Genomic DNA, 18,420 nt, shown 5'->3' with positions numbered 1-18,420 from the left:
GAGAAGGAGTATGAACTAAAACAAAGTATAGAGGACATTTGGGGGGAGGAGGAGGAGAGAGAGACACTCATAAGGCATCAAGTATTGAACACTATGAAAACATTGTCATTTCAGCAGCTTTCATTAAGGAATGTATTTTCTTCAGTAGCACACTCACAAGGAATTCTGTTTTGTCCAGTTTTTATGGTAGATGATATAGTTTAGCAAACTAATTTCTACTCTATCTTTTTTCTAAATAAATGTATGTCTGGTTGTGAGTGGATAGGTGTATATATTCGTTACTGTTTCTTGTTTGTCTTGGAAATTCCAGTAGGAGGGATCACCCAATTAACATATTACAAAGACAAGCCTCAAACCTGTGGACTGAGATTCAAAAGGACTCCTTGAATGAGGGTATTTTACTTCAGTGTGCTTTAGATTGGGGGAGTGGATGCAAAGATCTTCTCCGCCCAGTGTTCATATGCAGGAGGAACCATAATTTGACAGTCTATTCTCCCTCAGTGCACAGGGAGCAGGGTCAGTAATGCTGCTGGCAGCATTGAAAGGCCCAGAGGGCTGCTCAACAGCTGATGCCACAGGGCTTGGCTACACTTACGGTTTGCAGCGCTGGTCATCCAGCTGTGTAGGAGCAGCGCTCGTGTGTAGCCACACTCACAGCTACCAGCGCTGGTGTGTGGCCACATTTGCAGCGCTGTTGGGAGTGCTGTATTATGGGCAGCTATCCCAGCATTCAAGTGGCAACAACGTGCTTTTCAAAAGAGGGGGGTGGAGGGTGGTGTACTGTGACAGGGAGCAGGGAAGAGAGAGAGAGTGGATTTTTGGAGCCAACACTGTGTGTTAGTTTCCTGGATTGAAAAATCACAAAATGTTCACGAGCCCTTAGTCTTAACTCTTAATTGCAAACAGCCTGCCTCCAACACGGACTCCCCGCTGTTTCACTCACTCCCTGTGGTGTACTGTGACAGGGAGCGGGGAAGAGAGAGAGAGTGGATTTTTGGAGCCAACAGTTTAGCTTCCTGGATTGAAAAATCACAAAATGTTCACGAACCCTTGGTCTTAATTGCAAACAGCCTGCCTCCAAAGCTGTTTCTCTATCAAGCAAACATTCACTCCCTGCCTCTCATTTGATCGTTCACAGCCAGGTACGATAGCTCCTGTTTGCTGTGATCAGTGTTTGTTTTTTAGATAAGCAGTTCAACGGAGCTCCGATCGGAGTTCACAACAAAACAAAGAGAGGCTGCATAACAAAACAAAGAGAGTAATTTAGTTAAAAGCTTTCTGGGATATCTCCTTATTCCCTGGAGGCCAATAAAAGCGCTGGTGTGTGTCCACACTTGATGAGCAGCGCTGGATCACCAGCGCTGCAATCGCTACACCCCAACCTGGCCAGGTGTACAGCCAGCGCTGCAGCCAGGGAGTTGCAGCGCTGGATGTGCCTTGCAGGTGTGGACGGTTACTAATTGCAGCGCTGGAAAGCCTCTACCAGCGCTGCAACTTGCAAGTGTAGCCAAGCCCACAGAAAAGGTGTTGAGAACATTTGTGGGCATGGGAAGAACCAAACCACCTCAGGATACCAGCTAGGTTTACAAAGCCACTGGAAAATGCAGTAAGTATTGCTAAAATAGCTGGGAATGCTGGCTGAGACTGAGGGGAATGCCTTGAGAGAGGACACTGGAAAATGGACAGAGGCCTGCCCTGACTCGCCTATCATGCTTATTATGCACCAGTGTAGCTCTGTTGAATGCAATGGATATGCTTCTGATTCACACCAATGTAAGAGAATGATTAGGCCCTGAAGGTCTGAGTTTGTAGCTCTTGATTTATATATGTGTACTCAACTGGGATCAGAATCAGAGGCCCCAGGAGTCTTGATTCTCCATCGCCTGCTTTGATGACTAACTGGACCCAATTCTCAGTTAGTCAGGTCCTGAATTTGGGGCAGGAATGAGGGGTGGGCAAAGGTGGCTTTAAACCATCTTTGCGATCCCTCTGTGCTGGGCTCACTCAGGGGCCCGCCTGACCTCTGGTATAAGTTAGAGCAGCCTTAGGTCTGTTCTCACTTACTTCCACTTTGCTTCCAAGCCTCCTTATGGGTCTTGCACAGAATAGCTACATTCCTGCTACACCCCCACAGCATCCTGGCACAAACCCGACTCCAGGGGCTAGCTGCAGGGCAGGTACAGAGCCCATGTACCAACTGGGAAGACTCCTTGCTCAGGATAGGGTTGCCAATTCTGACTGAAGCTGTTCCAGGAGGGTTTTTTTGTTTTTTTTTGTTTTACAACATGACAATGTCATTTTCTTAAAATATCCTATTAAAATCTCCTGGACTGCTTTCAATAGTCACCGGGAGATCAATGCCGATTCCAGGAGACTCCAGGCCAAGCCTGGAGGGTTGGCAACCCTAGCTCAGGGAGAATTCTCTTGGGGCTGTCAGAGTGGTATAAAGTGCAAATGAGGGTCAGGCCTTCCTTGTGACAAATTTAAAGTGTAGGCCACATTCCTAATAATCCGGTAGTAGTATATAAAGTTCATTAATGAATCAAGAAAAGTTACCTGTGGTACCAGTTAGTAACTGCAAAGGGCATACCTGTTCTAGTAGTATGTTGAGGTTCTTCTGCATGTTGAAAATCTTTGAATGATGGGACAGACACCCCTGGGAAGAAGATGATGGACAAAGTTGGGAGGAAAAAGCCAGGCAGAGGATTCATTCCAGTGACTGAGGATCTATTCACTTTTTACACCCAACAGTGCACAGAATCAACTCATCATTACATAAGGAGATTGGTTTTGTCTCCTGTTGAAATGTATTTAGGCTGTAGTGTGCATTCTTTATTCTGCAAAATGCAGGCAACTTCACAAGAGGACTGAATATCACAGATTATTTTTATGATGGGGAGTCCATTTATAGAGCTCAGAACTAGTGAGATTGTTGATTCTTATTGATCAGCTTCTTGATGGTGTTAAAACAACTGTGTGTTAATTAGTGCCCTATATCTATTAACAAATGATTTTCCTCCAAATATTCCCCACCTCCAATGCCCATCAGTAAGGAGATTTCTTCTGCTTCCCAATATGTGTCCTGTTACCTTCCATAGCTCAGTCTCCTCTGTTCTCTTCCCCACCCACCCCATATTCTTCTGTCTTTGCAGTGGAATCCATGGGGATTCACAATACAGGGGAACAGTACAGGGCAGTTTCCCTGTGCCATTGTGCTTTGACTCTACTGCAAAATGAAACGTACTAACATTCAGGTTTCAGAGTAGCAGCCGTGTTAGTCTGTATCCGCAAAAAGAACAGGAGTACTTGTGACACCTTAGAGACTAACAAATTTATTTGACCATAAGCTTTCGTGGGCTACAGCCCACTTCTTCGGATGCATAGAATGGAACATATATTGAGGAGATATATATACACATACAGGGAGCATGAAAAGGTGGGAGCTGTCTTACCAACTCTGAGAGGCCAATTAAGTAAGAGAAAAAAACTTTTGAAGTGATAGTCAAGATAGCCCAGTACAGACAGTTTGCAGCAAGCATGAGAAGAAGAGACAATGACATGTGAGGTAGAAGAGTCAATAGGGAAAACATGGAAGGGGAGAGAGAAGAGGCAATGCTTTGCTCAGCCAAGGTTTGATAATTGCATGCTTGGATCTATAGTCTCCTTGGGTCACATCTCCATATTAAAAATGACTGCCGCTCCATTTTGGATAACTTAGGTATTCCTGGCAACTTATCAATGAAGCCTTCAGTTGAGCAATGTTTGGACAGCCCCTTCTTTCATGGTACTTGCTAGGAATATTCATTCCATATCCCACGAGTAACACTTTCTACCATCTCTGCCTGGCTAGGAAACTCCATCCCATCCTCATGGACAAAGACCTGCCATCAGTTACTTATGCCTTCATCTCCTCTTCACTGGAAATAAGGCATCAGTTTTTCATGGCGAGAGTAATTAACCATTGGAACAATTTATCAAGGGTTGTAGTGAGTCTCCATCACTGACTATTTTAAAATCAAGACTGGATGTTTTTCTAAAAGATATGGTCTAGGAATTATTTTGGGGAAGTCCTATGGCCTGTGCTATACATGGGGTCAGACTAGATCAGACATGGGCAAACTATGGCCCGCGAGCCACATCTGTCCCACGGGACTGTCCTGCCCAGCCCCGGAGCTCCTGGCCAGGGAGCATAGTCCCCGGCCCCTCCCCTGCAGCCATGCCACAGAGCGGGCTGCGCTCTGGCCCACTGCTCCCGCTGGGCAGCGTGGGGAGCGCAGCTGGCTCTGGCCAGATCTCATGGCTGTGAGCTACTGCTGCTGGTAAGGGGGTGGGGAGCGGGGTGATTGGGTAAGAGAGTGGGGGGTCCTGGTGATCAGTCAGGGAGGAAGGGGCAGTTGGAGGGGGCGGAGGTTCTGGGGCGGTCAGGGATGGGGAACAGGGAGGGTTGGGAGTGGGAGTCCTGGGGGGCCTGTTGCGAGGCAGGGATGTGGATAGGGGTTGGGAGGGAAGTCAGAGGACAGGGAGCGGGGGAGGTAAGATAAGGGGGTGGGATCCCGGGAGGCAGTTTGGGGTGATGGGCCCCAGGAGGGGGTAGTCAGGGGATGAGGAGCAGAGGGCAGTTGGATAGGGGTGGCAGTCCTGGGGGCTGTCGGGGGTGTGTGTGGATAGGGGTCAGGGCAGTCAGGGGACAGGGGGGTTGGATAGGGTCGGGGGTCACGGGAGGAGGCGATCAGGGGACAAGGAGCAGGGGAGGTTGGATGAGTTGGGAGTTCTGAGGGGGGCAGTCAGGGAGTGGGAAGTGGGAGGGGGTGGATAGGGGGTGGGGGCCAGGCTGTTTGGGGAGGCACAGCCATCCCTACCCAGCCCTCCATACAGTTGCACAATCCCAATGTGGCCCTCGGGCCAAAAAGTTTGTCCACTCCTGGACTAGATGATCATGATGGTCCCTTCTGGCCTTCAAATCTATGAATCTATGATTATACCAAATGCAATATACCTGGGCATGAAGCCTTTGGCACTTAGGAAGCTCCAGCTTGTTATGATTGCTACGGTGTCTCCCCTCAGCAACACAGGTTACCACAGACATGTCACGCTTGTCCTCCATGACCTGTGTCCAGAGTATCTAAAAGACCATCTAATACTCTGCGATGAAGACTGTGATTGACAACTTTGCTTCTCTGGCCCAATGGAACTCTCAACAATAAGAGTAAAGCTTGTCTGTGCGGGAGACAGACCTTTCTCTGGGGGGGTTCAGAACCATGGAATGAACTCTCCTAAGAACGAAGGGCCATTCACAATCCTCACCAGTTTCTCCTACAAATGCCGGGGCATTTCTTTGACCATGCCTTCTCTAACAAACACACAGCAACAGGTATATTTATATTAACAAAAAATAACAAATCCTACCAAAACAATGTCTTGTTTTGGGGAGAGGCTGAGAAAACAAACAACCCATAACAGACGTGTTGTCATGTTGCTTAATGCACTACCGGAAGATGCTGAGATGCTACTGTGATGAGGATGGTATAGAAACCTGTGTAGAATAGAATAGAATCGAATCCTGAGCTGAAATCCCATTAGTGTCTTTAAAACTTGTCTCTGCTGGTTTCAGTTGATGGACCATTAATTCAAAGAGCCAGTAGACCAAAAGTGCTGTTGCCTAGTTTCAAACCTAGTGGGCCAATCTAAACCAGTTTAATATTTTAAAACGGTAATTTCCTCAAGGAATATCATATGAGCTGCCTTAGCCGTCTGTCTCCCTGCTGACACTTCCACACTGAATAACACCTATATCTAATGCAGCTTTTAACACAAACCAGCACACATTGAATGTGTCTGCTACAGATAGCCAGGATTTTCTTTTCAAATGTAAGAGGCTGGAAAATCCCATGCATTCTTTATTTTTCGCACTGTAGGCACATCCTGAGGCAAACACCACAACAAAAGGACTTCCAAGAGCCAGCTGTTGCCCTGGAGGACATGAAAAGGAAGTGTTAACAGCACCAATATAGAAGTGTCAATGTCATCATAATCATTGTGTTACCAGTCAGATTCTGACTCTTCCATTAAGATAAGCATCACAACTGTGAAATTCAAGACTTTGCAATTCACTTCTCTTGAGAAAACAGATTTGTTCAGATAGTCAGAAGATCTTTTGAAATTTGCAGATACATTTCAGATGACATTTAAAAAAAAATCTATGCATGGGAAAGTCATTTAAATACTAACCAGGACTCAGTTACAGGGAATATCAAGCATGTATTCTGAAGATGATCTTCAAAAAGAACAGGAGTACTTGTGGCACCTTGGAGACTAACAAATTTATTTGAGCATAAGCTTTAGTGGGCTACAGCGTGCACCCAATGAAGTGAGCTGTAGCCCACGAAAGCTTATGCTCAAATAAATTTGTTAGTCTCTAAGGTGCCACAAGTACTCCTGTTCTTTTTGCGGATACAGACTAATACGGCTGCTACTCTTAAAGATAATCTGTTCCCATTGAAGCAAAGTTCTGTGCACATAGGTGTACAACAAGAGAATGCCACATCTAATGCATGTGGCAGGTGTTTCAACTAGAGCTGGCTGGAGACCAGCAATTCCATTTCATGAAGACTTTGTTTTTGTTCCAATGCAGGATGAAAACCAAACCTTTCAAAAGTTTTGCAAAATTGAATTTTCTTTAAATGTCCATTTTTGGAACAAAAAGGTCAGCTTTTCAACTCTAGTCTCTCTCTGTCTCCATCAGTAGTGACTGTAGCAACTTGCATGGAACTTGATGAGAGGAGCACAGGTTGCAAGAGGGAAGAGTTGGGAGGATACACCAGTAAGTCAGTCTATTTGCTTTGTTTCTTGGTGGTGGTGGTGGTTTGTTTCCCTGTTAATTACACTCCCTTCCTGACTGAGAGTTATTGGCTGATATGTTTCATGTACCACGTACTGGGTAATATGATAGGACTCCATGTTTCTAAAACTAAGCTGTCTCTTTAGTAAAAGAACTATTTACAGAGATGCTGCAATTGCAGCTAATATTTGCATAACGTTGCATGGGCAAACAGACTGACTTCCTGGTGCTTGATCCAAACTCTTCCCTCCTGCAACCTGTGCTCCTCCCTCCAAGTTCCATGCATCTTGCTAGAGACCAGAAAGCCCTAGATTTCAGAATTTTTCCCTTTGAAAAGTTTGTCAATACATCTCCAGGAAACATTTCAACTTCAACAAAACAAATTTAGTTAAAACTACCCTTAGCAGAACATTTTTCTACCAGCTCCAGAGTCAACAGTTCTGCTGAAAAATTTTCTTCTATTTCCAATGGCGAATTAAAACAAGCCTAACAACTTTAACTATTTTTTACAATAAGGGGAGATACAATGAGTAACTTGTTGAAAACGTGATGTTCAGTCCTGTTCCCATTGAAATCTATGGCACAAGTTTACAATGAGTAATTGCTCTTGTGTGTCTGGCCTGGCTTTGGACAGTTTGAGGCATGAAGTGTAGTTTCCTGCTATTTGCAAAACTAGAATGTATGCAGTAAACTGGGACAGGGTACCTGACTGACCATTTCCCTGGAACTTTGAAGAAATGAAAGAGTAGGAGAAATAAGCTAAATTCTGCAGGTGCCCAAGATAACAGCTTCAGAGTGCAGGGGGCAGAATGAATTTTTGTGAAGGTGACACCTTCAAAAAGAGTGAATAAAGAATTGCAGGAATCCAATAACTTCCTGGTCCTGCATTGCAGAGGTGATGCAGGAGTTAATCCTATATAGATTTTTCAAATATGCAGCCTCTTTTACATTTGAATATATATTAGAAAAGAAAGCTGAGACTTGAAAAACTCCCAAATGTCTCCCCACACTGGAAATGGCCAATATATTACCTTCCAAGGATGTGACTAGGTTTCAGTTAGGCTCCTTTTACTGCCAGGAATCTAATCCTGGGGTTTATTTGGATTTAACTTTTTTTTTTTTCATTCAGATTTGAATATTGCACAGTATAATTCTGCAGATAAAAGAAAAACTGGACAAATACTAGGATCAGATTCAAAAGAATAACTGGCTGAGATTTGCCTAGCAGTGAAAGTCCATATTATGCTTGAGAGAGATAAGGTGGGTGAAATAATATCTTTTATTGGACCAACTTCTGTTAGCAGGGCTGGCTCCAGGCACCAGCAAAGGAAGCAGGTGCTTGGGGCGGCCAGTGGAAAGGGTCATGGAAATGGATTGTCTGGGTCTTCGGCGGCAATTTGTCAGCAGGTCCCTCACTCCCTCTCAGAGGGAAGGACCCGCTGCCAAATTGCTGCCGAAGAATGAAGCGGCGCGGTAGAACTGCCGCCAAAGTGCTGCCGATCGCGGCTTTCTTTTTTTTTTTTTTTTTTGCTTTGCCGCTTGGGGTGGCAAAAAAGCTGGAGCCGGCCCTGTCTGTTAGTGAGCGAGACAAGCTTTCAAGCTTACACAGAGCTCTTCTTCAGGTCTGGGATAATATGCTTTAGTCAGTGTATTTCTTTACGGGCTTTTCTATGGTACCCTTATCATGTACCTTTATCATGTCTAGTCTAGACGTGATAAATCGATCCCTGAGCACTCTCCCATTGACTCCTGTACTTCAGCTCAGCAAGAGGCGCAGACAGAGTTGACAGGGGAGCGGCAGCAGTCGACTCACTGCGGTGAAGACACCACAGTAAGTCGAGCTAAGTATAGCAACTTCAGCTACGTTATTCACATAGCTGAAGTTGCTTAACTTAGATCAATTCCCCCCTCCCCGTAGTGTAGACCAGGCCTTAGAAGAGTGCCTCACAGGCATTCATAAAGTTATTCTCACAATACCTCACTAAACTAGGGAAATATTACAGGAGGGGAACTGACGCACAGAGAAACTAAATGACTTGTCCAAGGTCAGGTGGGAAGTTTGTGGCAAAGCCAAAAATTAACTCCTGAATCCCAGGTCAGAGTCTTAACCACAAGAGTTGTGGTAAACAATGGGGGCAACAAATTAGACACCATTCAGCCAGTCAGATGCTGAATGATATTTGTCAGAGAAAATACAGAAGGAGTGGATGGCTCAGTGAATTATTAATGGGCTAATAATCCTTTCCCCTCTAGATTCAAATGAGTAGAGATAGTTCCGATCCAGAGAATACCTCAATGCCAACTTGCAAAGAGCATACCATAGCACATCTATCATCAGTCCTGACACATTCATTGCCCCAACACATTGTTGTCATATTCTGTATCTAAAAGGTGTCATGTGAAGTATCATGCGCCAACTGGTAACGTGCTGGTCATTAATATTATTGTGTGATGTTTGTATGGGTAGTGTGTAAAGAATTATAGATGTGTGATGGAAATATATTCTTAAAAGGTGATTTGCAAGTAATAGATAAGCCCAGCCTGTCCTAGATAAAGGAATGTTGTTTCACCTGTTTTTCCGTGTCTTCAATGTAAATTGAGTTAAGTATTATTACCTTAGAGGACAATGAAAAGTACATCTACTTATACGGTAAACAAAACCATCAAGCTAAATGAGCAGGGTTAAAGACCGCTTAATGATCAGGACAGGGATGGAGCCTGTACCCCAGGAAGCCTTCCTTGCTCTTGAAACAGAGACAATAGACTGTGGGAAATATAAGCAAAGGCAGAAAGCCATTTTGGTATCCATCATCTAGGGGACTGTAGAGGAGGGGCCTCACCCCTGCGGCGCCTCCTGCTGGTGACTTCTGGGAATTAGCTCATTCCAGCTCCGGAGCGCCCTCTGCAGGCCAGTGATCCACCTGTCCTCTGGCCCCATGTCCCTCCTGGACCCAGTGCCCTGTTGTCTGCCATGCTACCCCCTGGCAGTAACCCCTCAGTCTTAGGGTTTCCCCTCCCTGGGGAACTCCCACCCTCTATCCCCACCTCACCTCAGTATAAGGCTACTGCCAGTCATTGTCTAGCCCCACGCCCTGGGGCAGACTGCAGTATCAGCCTACTCATCACTGGCAAGGTTGGGTTAGGACCTACTGCCTTGGCCTACCCCTGGGCTGCCCTCTGCAACCCCCAGGACCTGTTAGCCCTCTGCTAGGCTGCAGCCTGGGGCTTTCCAGGCTGGAGCTCCCCAGCTCCTCCGCCTTTCCTCAGCCCTGCTCCACTCAGGTACCCAGTCTCTAGCTCCCTGCAGCCAGGCCCTTCTCCCTCTATAGGCAGAGAGAGACTGACTGGGCTCTTGGCTCACTGCCTCTTATAGGGGCCAGCTGGGCCTGATTGAGGCTTGGCCACAGCTGAGCCTACTTCCCCAATCAGCCCAGGCTTCTTGCCCCAGCCACAGCCCTCTCCTGGGCTGTTTTAAGCCCTTCAGGGCAGGAGCAGGGTGGTTACCCTGCTACAGGGACAAAAAAGGAGCAGTGCCCTTTGAGCTCAAAAAAGGGAATCCTCTTGGCCTGAAAATCAAGAGCACAGGTGAGATACCTGCTTAGACAAAGATTATAACTTGCTGAAGTTAAGTTTTAGTAACTAGAAAGCGTGTGTGGTCATGTTTTACTTGTAACCATAGCTTTGTTTTCTGTTCTTACTTTCATCACTTAAATCTGTCCTTTGTTAATAAAATTATTCTTGTTTTATTACAAAACCATTTCAGTGCTGTGTATTAAACTAAAGGGTAAAGTCATCCATTAAACTAACAGGCTGATGTATGTTCTATCTCTTTGAAGGCAGGAAACTTAATAACTTCTGTGAGCATCCAGTGAGAGGGACTGGACACTGCAGGGGAGACTGTATTGGGGATATGGGGCTGGAAGAGCTGTTGGTGTCACCCTGCAGGTGGAACCCAGGATGAGGTCATTGTACTGTGAGCAGGCTGCTGGTTTCAGGGCTCTGAGCCAAAGCTGCATAACACAGAAGTACCCAGGGTTACATGGCAGGTGGTGACAGAACACCTTATTGGTGTGGATGAACCCCCAAAGCATCACAGTACTGATTAAACCTTTTACCACCAGATTTCTTGCAGGGCTCTGCAAGAAATGAATTGATAATCTCAGCCCAATACCTAGTGGATAAGTGTCCACAATGCAAAAGTGCAAAAGCTACCACCACAACTGGCGTTAGTTGGCAGTCTCAAATGACAGGCCAATGATTGAACAGACATGGAGAATGAACTATTCTCATGCCCTAAAGTGCTCACCAGAAGGACTGAGGGACACTTGGTAGGACAGGGCATGAAAGTTTGCAGTACTGTTGCTTGGGCCAGGCCTATTCTGTGGTTAAGTAAAGGATTTCAATACCCAGGACTGCGAAGCGCAAGCACTACGTTCATCATTAACAATAAAAAAATGAACCTCTTTAAAATCGGGAGTGTAGAATAGATCATCAACATCAGTTGTAAAATTTACAGACCTGGTAAGTTTCCCAAGAGGATTGCAAGTAATGGTAGTTTGGCATAAATACCATCAGTTTCTTTAAAATAATTTGAACACAGTCAAAACCTCCCTAGCCCCAAGAATATTGCTGTCTGTATTTCTGTATGTAGAATATGCAAATAAGTTGCATGAAGATGAACAGATTTGTGCTGTCTTCCTATTTAAAAAAAATAGGCAACCAGCTACTCACAATCTTCACTGGATTAGATTGTACCAAAACCTGAACCTAAATCTTGGCTCTTCCATTGATTTTTTTTGCTCCCACTTGCCACATCTTTCACTTCCTAAACCCATGTCTTGGCTTCCCATTCCCTGCTGGTTTCCCTTCTGTCTCCCTTGCCTCCTGAACTCTGGTCTCATTAAAGATGCTTAGAATAGACAACAGCTGTAGTGGACAAAATAAGCTTTGACCAATCAATCCATTCCAAATGGCCATGTATTAAAAAGACAATAAGGGTTGACTTCTATTCTACTGGGTAAGAGTGAAAAGTCTTTAGCTTTAAATCCGATAAAAGGCCAAAACCTACTCCATTTGTTCAGATGAAACATTATTATTTGTATTTTGTTAGTATGTAGAGTTTGCAACCAGAGATCAGAGTCACTTTGTGTTAGGTACTTGACACTACACACATCATGTAGTGACAATATCAGTCTGAAAGAATTTACAATCTAAGTATAAGATGACAGACCACAGGTGGACACAATGAACAAGTAACAGGGAGTCAGTTATGACAGGTGTAATAAGCATTGATTACAGCATAGCTATTGACTTCAATGGGACTATTTGAGTAAAGAGAAGGATTTGACTCAGAGGGCCAAATCTTCAGCTGGTGGACATGAGCCTTGCTTCACTGATGTCAACAGAGCGATGCAATTTACACCAGCTGAAGATTTGGCCTTATCTTTTGATATTGTCACAAATGCTATTGCCACATCCATGCTATTTGATGTTTTCCACCTATGGTCAAATTTCTTGCCTGTTGCTCTTGTGCTTGCAGCATTGTAGAAGAACTTCAAAAAGTATTATGAGGATTGTGTTGCAGTAGTGTCAAAAGGCTTCATCGGAAACCAGATCCTATTGTGCTGGGGGCTGTACAAACATACAGGAACAGGGAACATGTTCTGAAAAGCTTACAATTTAATTTGACTAAGAGAAATCATGGGGCTCACTCTAACGAGGGAACTTGGAAATATTCCCATTATTTGTTTGAATTTTAAACCATCATTCTGCTTGACAAAATGGAGAGGAGAAAGGAACATTGCCAGCTCTTTACTAGCAATCACCTGGATTCTCCCAGAAAGCAGGTCCTTACATCCCAACTCAAATGTGCTGAGCAATGCAACCTGGAAAATAATTCCTCCTCCCTCCAGAATTGTCTCTTCAACTTCTTTTAAAATACACACTAATAAGATAATGATTATAATGAGTTCATTTATGAAAAATGTACTTTCCTCATTGAAGTAACTGCAAATGGAAAGCCTAACTGCCTTTAAACACAGACAGGAGCTCACATAAAAACGTTTGGCAACCTCTTTAGGACTCACTGGCCTCATCTCCACCTAGTTCTGAAAATTCAGCTTCATTAACGTGACTCTTGCTACTTAGAGTGGTGAAAGTATTAGCTCTGTTTTGGTACAGTCATGACACTGGCTATGAACCTAGAAAGGTGAGTAAGAGGGCATAAGACACCCCTTCATAGGCAACTAATATGACAGGTAGCAATCTGGGGGGAGCGTAGAGGGACTACTCTCTCCCCTCTCACCCATCAGCTGGGCAGGAACAGGCAGTAGTCAGAGTGCTCATTGGCTCCATTCCTTCTTCTCCCTCTTCCCCCACCCTCCAACATGCCAGCCAGCACTGCTGAGCCAGAACAAAGGGTGAAGCAAAGCAAGGTAGGAACCAGTGACCAGATTGTGATTCTCAAGCTCTAGGCAAAGCCACAACTGAGCCCTTTAGAATACAAAAATACCTTGTACAACTGTTGTTTGGTTACATTATTATTGTTATTTATTGTTTGCATTGCACTAGCTCCAAATAAAATCAAGACTCCATTACATTAGGTACTGTACAAACACAGTCCCTGCCTTAATGGGTTAATGATCTAAACAGGCAAGGGGAAGGTGGGGAAACAAAAGCACAGAGAAGTGAAGTGCTTTTGCCCAAGGTCACACAGCTGGTCTGTAGAAGAACCCCAGTCTCCTGATTCACAGGCCAGTGCCCTATCCACTAGATCACACTGCCTGCCATGGCTACATGGTGCACACTAAAGTACATGAATGGCATAAACCATTTCTTGCCTAAAAAGATAATTCTTTAATGTGCTCTCCAGGTAATAGAATGCTATCAACTACTTCTGTTGCTCAGGCTCATCAAGCAATTGAATGAGGAGCTGATTTTCTTGCATTTAATTTTACATGTCCATGAAGTATGATTTATATTGAGAGGGAACAATAAGTCCATTAAGGACAAGAATAATTGAACACAAAGGCAATGAAGAGGAATGATGTCAACTCTCCCACTGATAGAGTGATTGTTCTCCTCTTAAAATACTTATCGCTAACATGATTTATGGGCTTAGACAGAATAATAAAACTAAGGGGGCAATGAGACAGGCAAATCACAGCTATTAAAAAGAGGAAGATGACCTTCAGGGTCTTTATTTTAGCCTTAATGCCCCAAAGGGCTGAATATTAATAAACAACAACAATAATACTTGCTTTCATTTCCAAAGGGATTTGCATGATTGATGAATTCATCCTCAACCACCCTCAGAGAAAAACAATGACAATTTAACAGAGTTACAGTGAAGGCTTTGGAAGTTTGGCCCTAATGTCTCCCAATTTCAGTAGTTGGTGCTACAAAGAAGTTTTGTTTGGAGTTATTAAAAAAAAATCTCTGGTAAGAGTTTAAAGTTATTCTGTCTATGCTATAATATTTGAATTTGTTTGATAACTTGACAGGGTTTGGGCTAAAGTGCTTTATTTCTCTGCCTGTTTAAACATTTGTACAATTTAAGTATAAATGAATTAAGCCCTGATTCATCAAGGTATTTAAGCACCTGCCTAACTTTAAGCATGTGAAATGTCCCGTTGCTTTCAATTTAGGCATGAGTTTCAATACCTCTCTCAGATGGAGCATTCTCTGTGCACATCGAGGATGGAGGAAACAGTAGAAATGCAGCAAGAGGATTAGACAAAGAATTTGAGGAGACTAACAGCCAATCAAAATCACCATTTGAGTACTACTTAATTTGCATTCAGGGATTATGAAATCTCTGGTTTCAGGCTGAGGGGTAAATCCTGGAATATTTTAGATTCAGACAGACTAAGACTGTAGGAGCTGTGAAGGAAACTGAAGAAACTCTTAAGATGCTAAGGGTTAGAACATTTACATTTGGATTGTGCCCTGAAAAGGGCCTCAGGGAAATTAAAAACATATCCGACATCTATCCATCCATCTATTCTTGGGTTTTTAAGGTGTCTGTCCTTGTGGCATCTAAACATCCAAAACTATGAGGGCAGAGTTGGAACTATATGTATAGCAAGCAGAAATCCTGCTATTTCTTTCTTCCTTATTGGATTATTTATTACACCTGCACAGGATCAAGTATATTCCAAATCAACTGGATTACAAATAATTTAATCAGGAAATCAGTAACTGCAAATCATTACTCTTACTTTCAACTATTTTACAACTATTAAAGTTTATTAATAAAGTGCTGCATTTCCTTGTGTGGATATTTATCCTTTTGTTAGTTAAAAGCAAAGTATGGACCAGCCAGACAATTTGAGGCCTATGCACCAAGTCCCATTCAGGCCCTCAAATTGACATAAATCTTGTGCTGGCCTTCTGCACAGGCATCTATTTTACCCATAATGCCTTTTATTCAAACAACTCAAAGTGCTTTACAAACATTAATCAACCATCGTAACTTCCTGCAGAAGTACTGTCTTCATTTCCTAGATGAGGCACCTGAGGTACATGCCCACAGAAAAATCAGTGGCTGGACAGGGATTAGAACCCAGGAGTTTGTTCTTTCTAGTGTTGCGCTTAGGGTACACTTTTCTCAACATGACAGCTAAGACCCCACTCCTTCAAAGATGTGGAGAGCTGCCACTGCTGCTTAATGTTTACACACTGAGCCATCCCACTGATGTCCATGGGCCTACTCCTAGTGCCTAACATTAAGTACATGCATAAATCTTTGCAGAATTGGGTCCTAAGAGTTCAGTCCTGCCAGGTGCTGGGCACTCTGTCCCTAATCTATCAATCAATTGAACTACTAAACGTTCTTAAAATCAGGGCAAGCTCCAGCTTTTTTGCTGCCCCAAACAGCGGCGAAGGAAAAAAAAAAGATTGAGTTGCCATCGAATTGCCGCCGAAGACTGAAGCAGAGCGATTGAGTGGCCGCTGAAGAAGAAGTGAAGGACTGAAGGACCCGCCACCGAATTGCCACCGAAGACCCGGACGTGCTGCCCCAACAACAGACAGACTGCTGCCCCTTTCGATTGGCTGCCGCAGGTACCTGCTTCCTTTGCTGGTGCCTGGAGCTGGCCCTGCTTAAAATTAAGCACATGCTTAAGTACTTTGGAGGATCAGGGACCAGAGTGCTCAGCAGTACACAATATCAAGTTCTAAAAGAGTGGTAATTTACCATTCTTATTAATGAACTATTTTATGCTTGTTAATGAAGTAATATGCTTTTTGTCGGATGTGTGACTTGCTACTTTGATTTCCTTTACCTATTTCATTTTTGAAGCAAAAGGAAGGGAGACAAATTTTATTGGACTTGCTTTTATGTAAAACTGTTAGTGTTGGCTGCTTTATAGCTGGTTCATGTTGGAGGTGGGATAAGGATATTTTTACACATTTAACTATATACGTTTAGTTTTATTGCATAGGGAATTTGGGTTATGTAGAAAAATGATTAATGTTTATACATTTATTTTGTTTTTTGCAATAATGCTAGATGCCCTAAAGCTGCATAAAAGCCAGATTATTTTTACTGTGTTTTCGAAATATACAGTTTCATTCTGACTGGCAGAATGAAGAGAAGTTATGACAATACTAAATCAATTTTGGCCCAACATTCTGATATAGCAGAAGTAAAAACTTTTAGAAAACCTTCATCCAGTAGAAATGTTTTGGGAGTATTTTTTTTTATTACAAGCAAAATATTTTAAAGGAAGAAAGAAATTCTCGTACAATATTTGTGTCTCAAACAGCGCAGCAGCATCCTGATGCACAAGAACCTGAACATGAAATTGCCTACATATTGACTAGTTTATTTCCATGATCCAAACTGCATGCGAACTGCAAATATAAATAAGTAAAGTTATAAATGGGTGAAAATAACTATGCATTATGTTCTTTACTAATTTACTACACGCACACTCTGGATGCAGTTATTGAGATATGTGCCATCTTAGCCTTTGAACTCATTAGATCTTACAAGCTAAGTAGGTTTGGTTGAATTAATACTCTGTTGGGGGGTCTCCAGAAAAAAACATGGGGCTACAGAAAAATGGGATGCTGAGCTGGTAGCATTTTTGCCTGTACACCACTCTCCCCACTTGGTATTTGGGAGCACAATGCTGTTGGAGACGCTGGATTTCAGAATGGATATAAACCCCAAAACCCACCATTTGTCATTTAAAATCCCATGAGAGGTCCAAGTTTTAGCTCTAGCTTCATTGCTAAATTCTACTGACCTAAGTTCTCCATTTGCTTTAGCTGGATAAGTTGCTGTTCTTTACTTTCTGTTCCTTCTCTGTTGCATACAGCTGGTCAGGAAATGTTTTCTTTAGCCCATGGAAAATGTTGACAATTTTTAAAAAAAAATTCCTTTCATCAAATTGTCCATTGGAAAAATCCTATTTGTTCAAAAACCAAAACCAGATTTATTTATACCAAAAAACGTGTGTGTGTATGTATTTCTGACAAAAAACTGAAAATTCTCAAGGAAAGCAGACACTTTGTGAAAATTCTCATTTAATTGAAAACCCTATTTTTTTAAAATCAAAAAAAGTTTCAGTGAAAACATTTTGACCAGCCCTCCTGTTGCATGGTATTGCTGGAACTCAGGGGTTGCTGCATCCCACTCCAGATGGGGCTGCATTTTGGCTAGTTGATGAAGCCAACCCTGTGTGCGTGTGTGTATAGCACTTGTAATTCAGTAAAGTGCTTTGAGCGTTGATAAAAAGATATTAAAATCAATAAATAAATATGATCATAATTAAACACTGATCCAATACAAATACTAAGAACACTGTGCTCTGAGTTACAGTAATTTGATTATTTTAATGTAATTAAAACAATGGATTACAGCCTGTCCTTTAGACAGTAACATTATCCTGCTCCAGAAGGAAAAATCAAAATAACAGTAACAGTAAAATATAATAATGGATTTAATAGTAAAATGGATCTTGAACAGCAATATTCTTTCCCATGGAAACTTACATTGCAAAAGGATTACATCAAGAGTTTTGTATTTTCAAAAATTATGTTCCAATTCTGCACTAAAATTATTGCTTGACATAACACTATGAAGTGTGCTTCAGACAGGAGCTAAACCTTTCCATAAGCCTTTAAATGACATAAGTTTAGATTAAAATGAATTACTAAATCTTCCAGATGTCTAATTCCCCCCAGGCTATGCAGGTATATCATCTTGGATCCTGCAGATATTCTACGAAACTCAGATACATGTTGATCCCTGGTGCACCATTATATGGAAGCAGATTTTGCTGGACTGTTAAAAGACAAAAGAGATCATGGGAATTTCCTATATAAGGCACCAGCCATATGAAGTCTTATGTGATGATTTTATGCTTTATTGTATTCTACCAAGTAGGGAAAAACATGGAGAACTGGAAATGTCATGTCCCTTTTGGGCTGATTGCAACATTACTGGGAGCTCCTTGAATTCATTCAGTTTTGTTGAATGTGTATAGCTTAAATGGGTATCTACCCCACACTGACTTTGGGCTCAATACTGCCTGCAAGGGGCTGAGTACCTCCTACCAAGAGGTAACAGACCT

At 42.9% G+C, this 18,420-nt stretch overlaps 1 long non-coding RNA gene across 3 annotated transcripts; it reads left to right on the top strand.

The window, feature by feature from the left end:
* Positions 1-10,322: 10,322 nt before the first annotated feature.
* On the top strand, positions 10,323-18,176 carry LOC120400367. 3 transcript variants are annotated; one of them, XR_005595777.1, is made up of 3 exons: positions 10,323-10,423; positions 14,112-14,278; positions 18,032-18,176. It is a non-coding gene; the product is annotated as an uncharacterized LOC120400367 (long non-coding RNA). The 3 variants fall into 3 exon arrangements; XR_005595778.1 differs by lacking the exon at positions 18,032-18,176 and adding an exon at positions 15,683-17,480; XR_005595779.1 differs by lacking the exon at positions 18,032-18,176 and adding an exon at positions 16,606-16,675.
* The last annotated feature ends 244 nt before the right edge of the window (positions 18,177-18,420 follow it).

Source organism: Mauremys reevesii, linkage group 3 (genome assembly GCF_016161935.1).
Source record: "Mauremys reevesii isolate NIE-2019 linkage group 3, ASM1616193v1, whole genome shotgun sequence".
NCBI classification, from domain to species: Eukaryota; Metazoa; Chordata; order Testudines; family Geoemydidae; genus Mauremys; species Mauremys reevesii.
The sequence above is the reverse complement of the archived record's forward strand: the minus strand, read 5'-3'. Positions and strand labels throughout refer to the sequence as shown.